Source organism: Cricetulus griseus, chromosome 3, assembly GCF_003668045.3.
Source record: "Cricetulus griseus strain 17A/GY chromosome 3, alternate assembly CriGri-PICRH-1.0, whole genome shotgun sequence".
In the NCBI taxonomy this organism is placed as follows: domain Eukaryota; kingdom Metazoa; phylum Chordata; class Mammalia; order Rodentia; family Cricetidae; genus Cricetulus; species Cricetulus griseus.
Genome location: NC_048596.1, coordinates 221,323,863 through 221,330,475, shown reverse-complemented (window position 1 = coordinate 221,330,475; position 6,613 = coordinate 221,323,863). Strand labels below are relative to the sequence as shown.

General features: G+C 42.5%; 1 pseudogene; it reads right to left on the bottom strand.

Annotated features, from left to right (window-relative positions):
* Positions 1-227: 227 nt before the first annotated feature.
* LOC100754568 lies at positions 228-1,284 on the bottom strand (annotated as a pseudogene).
* Positions 1,285-6,613: the final 5,329 nt, after the last annotated feature.

Below are 6,613 nucleotides of genomic sequence, written 5' to 3'. Positions count from 1 at the left end.
GTTCAATTTTTGTTGAAGGTGCTCAAGGATCAAACCTTTTAAAAAGCTCAACTGAGCTAGTTAGCAGAAACTATCAGGTACATTTGCTGAACAGATGAAAGCAGCATCATTTAAAACTGGGTGAGAAATCCCAGGGATTACTGTAATGTAGATAATCAAAAGTAGACAGATGACCTTTGATTAAAGGACAGAGTCTGGTTCCCAAGTGTCCATGTCCAGAGGACACATCAGAAGGTCTCCTCCTCCCTCAGATACTGGAACACAGATGAGAAGTCTTTCGTTGAGTAGCCCTTGGCACACATCATCCTGTATATCTAGTGGGCTAGGCTTCCTAGAAGAATTGGGATCTTGGTGCTGGTGGCAGAGTCTTGAGCCAATCCTAAATCAAATAGGCAGGAGGAAGCACGTTGAGATTGGTGGGAAGATGCAATTTGGAAGTGGACTGCCTATTGCTTCGCCATGAGTGTTGTTCCAAATCCTCTTTGGTAGTTATTAGATGAGGGAACTCCATCTATCACCCCAGGTACAGGATTGTCAGGGTCGTGGGACCAACATCGTCCTGAGCTCATATTCAGGATTTTAGCCAACAGTTTTGGGTCAAGCCCTGACCTGATTCCAAGATTCATAGCTTCAGTGGTTCCAATCATACTCATAGCCGGCAGCATGTGTTGCAGATGTTTGCTGCCTGCCCAGTCCCAACAGCTCCACAGTATATCACATTGGAGCCTATGCACCCCAGCAATTCTTGGGTAGCAGCAAATTCATCTTCAAATCCTCCCACCATAAATGTAAGGTTTCCAGACCGACTAGCTCCTACACCAGCAGAAACAGGGGCATCCATGAAAACAGCTCCCATTTTCTCAACTTCTTTTGCCAATTGTTTTGAAACTGAAGGATCAACAGTACTGTAATCTATTAATAATGAACCTTTCTTCACTATTTTTAGAATCCCATTTGCTCCAGAATAAACTTCTACCAAATTCATACTGGTGGGCAGCATTGTAATAATCCTGTCAGCCTTTTCAGCTACATCTGCTGGAGATGCTACCTGTTCACCAGCTTCTTGAAATTCCTTGCATGCATGAGGGAACTCGTCATAGAGAATGAGTGGAAAGACAAGTTTCGAGAGATTTTTCACCATTGGATTCCCCATGTTTCCCAATCCAATGAAGCCAGCTGGAGTCTTAGAAGCCATTTACCTAGAACACACCGCTGCAAGGCTGTCGGACCGCTCCAATACCAGAGACCAGAGGCTGCTCCTCAGAGCCCCAAGGAGGCTGCCATGCTGCCCCGGCCCCGTCTCTGCGCCCTCCACTGCCTCACACACAGCCTGCAGACTTCGAGTGCACACAGCCCTGCTAGCGGGCCCGAACACCTAATTTTTGACAAAGAAGCTGAAATAGTGCAATGGAAAAATGTAAACATCTTTAACAAATGGTGCTGACATAACTGGATGTCAACATGTAGAAGACTGCAAATAGATCCATATCTATCAGCATGCACAAAATTCAAGTTCAAGTGGATTAAGGACCTCAACATAAATCCAGCTACATTGAACCTGATAGAAGAGAAAGTGGGAAATAGCCTTGAATGCATTGGCACAGGAGACCACTTCCTAAATATAACATCAGTAGCACAGACACTGAGAGCAACAATCAATAAATGCGACCTCTCAAAACTGAGAAGCTTCTGTAAAGAAAAGAACATGGTCAATAAGACAAAATGACTCCCTACAGAATGGGAAAAGATCTTCACCAACCCAACATCTGACAGAGAGCTGATCTCCAAAATACATAAAGAACGCAAGAAACTAGACATCAAAATACAAAATAACCCAATTGAAAAATGGGATACAGAGCTAAACAGAGAATTCTCACCAGGAGAGTCTCAAATGTCCAAAAGACATTTAAGGAAGTGCTCAACATCCTTAATCACCAGGGAAATGCAAATCAAAATGACTCTGAGATGCCATCTTGTACCTGCCAGAATAGCCAGCTAAGATAAAAAATACTCAGTACAGCTTATGTTAGAGAGGATGTGGAGTCAGGGGAACACTCCTCCACTGCTGGTAGGAGTGCAGCCGCTTTGGAAATCACTATGGTGGTTTCTAAGAAAATTGAGGATCAATCTACCTCAAGCCCAGCAATGTTCATAGCAGCATTATTCATAAAAGCCAGAACCTGGAAACAACCTAGATGCCGGTCAACTGAAGATAAGGAAGTTAAGGAAAACGTGGTACATTTATACAATGGAGTACTACTCAGTTTGTAAAGATGTGTTTTCTAAGAATTATTTTAAATTATATGTATGTTTGTATGTGTCCATGTCAGTGCAGTACCCCAAAATACCAGAGGAAAGCAGTATAACCCCTGAAGCTAGAGTAACAGGAGGCTGTACGTGGCCTGACATACGGGCTGGGGGCTGAACTCTGCTCCTCTAGAAGAGCAGCAAGCTCCCTCAAGACAAGATGTAGATTTTTAACACAGAGCAAACAATAAAAATGAATTTGAGCCAACTTGTAATCAACCCAACAGGGGAATTCATGTATCTGGAGTAATTGAGTTAATTCAGATTAAGTTCTGGATGAAAACAAATTACCAATTTCCATTTGTTTATTTTTTTAGTAATTGAAAAAATATATTCAATTAATTTCCTTATATTAAGGAAAATCGTGGCCAAGGATTCACTGTTCAAAGGCAAAGGGGTGTGTGTATGTGTGTGTGTGTATGTGGGGGGGGGCAATTTAACTTCTAGCCTCTCTCCATAAGCCAGCTCAAAGTTGTTTCAGTTGTTTCCATGCTAAATGCTCCCTCAGTACCATTTTAACCAGGGTAATACATAAACATGAAACAACAGCCCACTGCCTAACATGAACACTTCTGGGATTGCCTGTTCCCATAGTTTCCCCCTTGCTCTTGTAACTTCTTTAAATAGCTGCCCCTTTAAAATTAAAATCAGGTATAGAAATAGAACCAAAGAGGAACACCCCCCCCACACACACACACTTCTTATATACAATACATTTGAATCTCTCTCCCAATCTACCTGTCACTTGCAGCACCGAGAACTGAAGCTAGGTCCTCACATGTATAAGATAAATACTCAACCACTGAACTGCACACACTACACCTTTTGGCCCTCCTGTTGGTTTTCTTTTATTTTTCAAACTGTCCTAATAGATCACACACACACACACACACACACACACACACAGAGAGAGAGAGAGAGAGAGAGAGAGAGAGAGAGAGAGAGACAGACAGACAGACACACATACACAGACACACACACACAAACACACACACACACACACACACATACAGAGAGAGAGAGAGAGAGAGACAGACAGACAGACAGACAGACAGACACAGACACAGACACACACACACACACACACACACACACACACACACACACACACACACAGAGTTTAGTTTTTAAAGTCAATAAATTCTATACAAAACATAGAGAGGAAGCTGACTCCCTGGAGCCACAGCACTGAAACACAGCTGAAGGCTTTCATAATCTAGCCAGCCTGTGTTCTCTATATGGGGTCATTCTGCCCACATCAAAACTTGAATTGTCCTCTGAACTCTAAAAGTTGAGTTCATGCCCTCTGAGAATTGGTGGAAAATCCAATTTGATTCATTCTATCCATGCCTATAGAGGCGAGCTGATTTAATTGTGAGAAAGGTTTCTAATCTCAACAGTGCAGAACTTCGTGTAAACACAGTCCCTGCCCTTCCTTTTCATGACAACATCTTTTTCTTTGTACAGTCTATGGTGTTACACCTCCTTACAGACCACAGGGTCTACTATCATGGCTGACTTCCTAAATCAGAACATACTAACCCAGTTCCCCATGGATTATGGGTCAAAACCCACTGAATTCAGGCAAGCTGGATGCCACACTTTACACTGGTCTAAAGCTCACCTCTATTCATTATCAGCTGTGTATCATGAGCAAATTTCCTTGGCTATTGTAGTCCTCAGTTTCCCCACCTATAAAATGGGAACAAAAAATTTCTAAACCACAAAATTATTATGAGCATTGTAAAGATAGAACACCCAGCAGTGCTGGCACAATAACTTTTGTTGTATGGACAGGGTCATATAATAGGAAAGAAATAATCTTCATTGTTTTCATCTCTATTGTTGGTGATTGAGCCTAGGACTTGGATCATGCCAGGCAAGCACTCTACCACTAAGTGGCCTCCCCAAATCCTAACAAACAGTTTATGAGTTTACAGCTCTGTTTCCCAACTCAGTTCTGGCACATTACCAGTTGTATGATTTTCAGGCACCTTCTAAACTCATTTGAGACTCAGTTTCCTTGTCTCTAAATGGGAATAATATCTACACTACAGGCAATGCTTACACAGATACCTGGGGCAGAGTAAACAATCACTAAACATTCACTGTGAATAATGTTCAGTCCACCACCTCCAGTGTGGACCAAAACTATATATCTTGAGAACTACCTGACTCAGTGGGATCTCCTTCACATAAAAAAAAATCAATCATCTGGGACTTTCTTGTGGCCCAAGTCAGTGTAAAAGGTAAGAGCTTTGCATTTCAACAAGAATAGGAACAGACTAAAGAGAATACATGGAGGTAGGCTTTTGTCTCTACAAAAGAATACCATTAGACAAGCACAAGACTGGAAGACGCTCAGTGAGATGGTAGGTGCCCAGGCAGCCTCACTAGTTTCTGCGATGTGAGCAGTGGCCTCAGATCCAGATGTTGTTTCAGGTTTTATGTATGTGCACATGTTTATCTATGTTCATATGCATATGGGTACACACCATATGGGTACACATGCATGATGGGGATAGAAGCTGATCTTGAATGTCTTCCTAAGATGCTTTCTACCTTTCTTTTTTCAACAGAGTCTCTTGCTGAACCTGGAGATTGCTAATCCACCTAGATTGGCTGGCCAATTGGCTTTAAGGACCCAGCTCTCTCTGCACCCCTAGTTCTTGGTTTAGAATGTATTCTACTAGTCCTGGCTTTTTATGGGGTGCTAGGGCTCCAAACTCAAGTTATCATGCTTGTACAGCAAACACTTTTCCCACTGAATCATCTCCTTTGCTTCATGACTGTTTTAACCTTGTATTTAAAAACCAGAGAGATGTTTTTGAAAGCCATTCTTCAAACATACATGGGGGTGACATAGGGAAGAGATTCTAAGGGGGGCAATGTTTTACCACTGATGACAACCCACACATCTTTGCTTGGATGCTGTATGGAGATAAGGGGGCTAAGAAACATCTTCTGAGCTGATGGTATAAGAAATTGGCTGTTCTTTCCCCAGCTTACCCAGAACACAGCATGTTCTTGCTGTGCTCAGCCCCAGAGAAGAAGATAAACGAAATGTGTGGTTCGTGACTGAACATTTCTGAAGCTATTGACATTAATTCCCTGTTTCCTAGGACTCCAGGGAAGGGGGGAATGCTCAGGGCTGCATTTGTTAGCCACTACTACCCTGTGCTCTGGATCAGGTGGTGTCAACTCTACAAATGCCTGGGGCAACTCATAGCACAACTTAAAGCATCACATAAATTACTTTTCTGTCACTCTCTTATCTCCAACTCGCTCGCTCTCCTCTGTTGTCTACTGGACTCCTCAGAGGGATTCCCAGGTTGATATGAAATCTGGCATGAAAGAGTCTTTCACATCATATCTGCAACGTGCTCTCCCCTGTTGTCTACTGAACTCCTCAGAGGGATTCCCATCCTTCACAATCAGCAATCAGCACACACAATACAGGGGTTCTCTGAGCTATTGCCCTAAAATGAGCCACTTGGGGGGCTGGGATTGGGTTGGCATCCTAGAAGCATATCTATTATCAAGGTGGGTCTTGTGATTTTTGTAATATGTGCCTCACATAGTTAGAAAAACCCTGGTCTTGTTCTGGAAAAAGAACTTGACAGTCCTGCATGGGCTTCCCACTAAAGGCCAATTTCTTTGTATTAAGATGGCTGAGATGTTGAATCAAGAACAGTTGGGGATGTGTCTAAACTTGGCATTCAGATCCTTCCTAGACCTGCATCTAATAACAACCCTGTGGCTCTGCATTAGAGCAGTCATTTCTATATCATCTCATTCAGGATCCATATATTACAGAGACACAGCATCATACAAAAATGTTTCTAAACCCAGATTTTAAGGCATTGACCCCATAGACTCTGATGACCCCCTATGGAAGGCCTCACACTCCCTGGGGAGCAGAAAGGATATGTGATAGGTAGGATTTTAGTTGGGGGCAGAGAGGTGGTAGTGGAGGAGGGGAGAGAGAGGGAACTGGGATTGACATGTAAAACAATCTTGTTTCTAATTCAAATAAAAAAAATCTGCAAAAACAGACATTGATCCCACTGTGTTTTCATAACTATTGTTTCCAGCTTGCTGCTACATAAATACATGACATAAGTCTATAGAGACACACCTGTCCTCTAGTTCCTTCAATACAAAACAAAAGAATCCAGGCTGCTTAAACAAGTTGGGGCTACACTATGCATAGCTCACTTCTGATTCTAGTTATTCCACCTATAATCTGTGCTGAAATACATATCTTCTCAGTCTGTGCTGCATCACTGGGGAAAGGCAGGGTTAA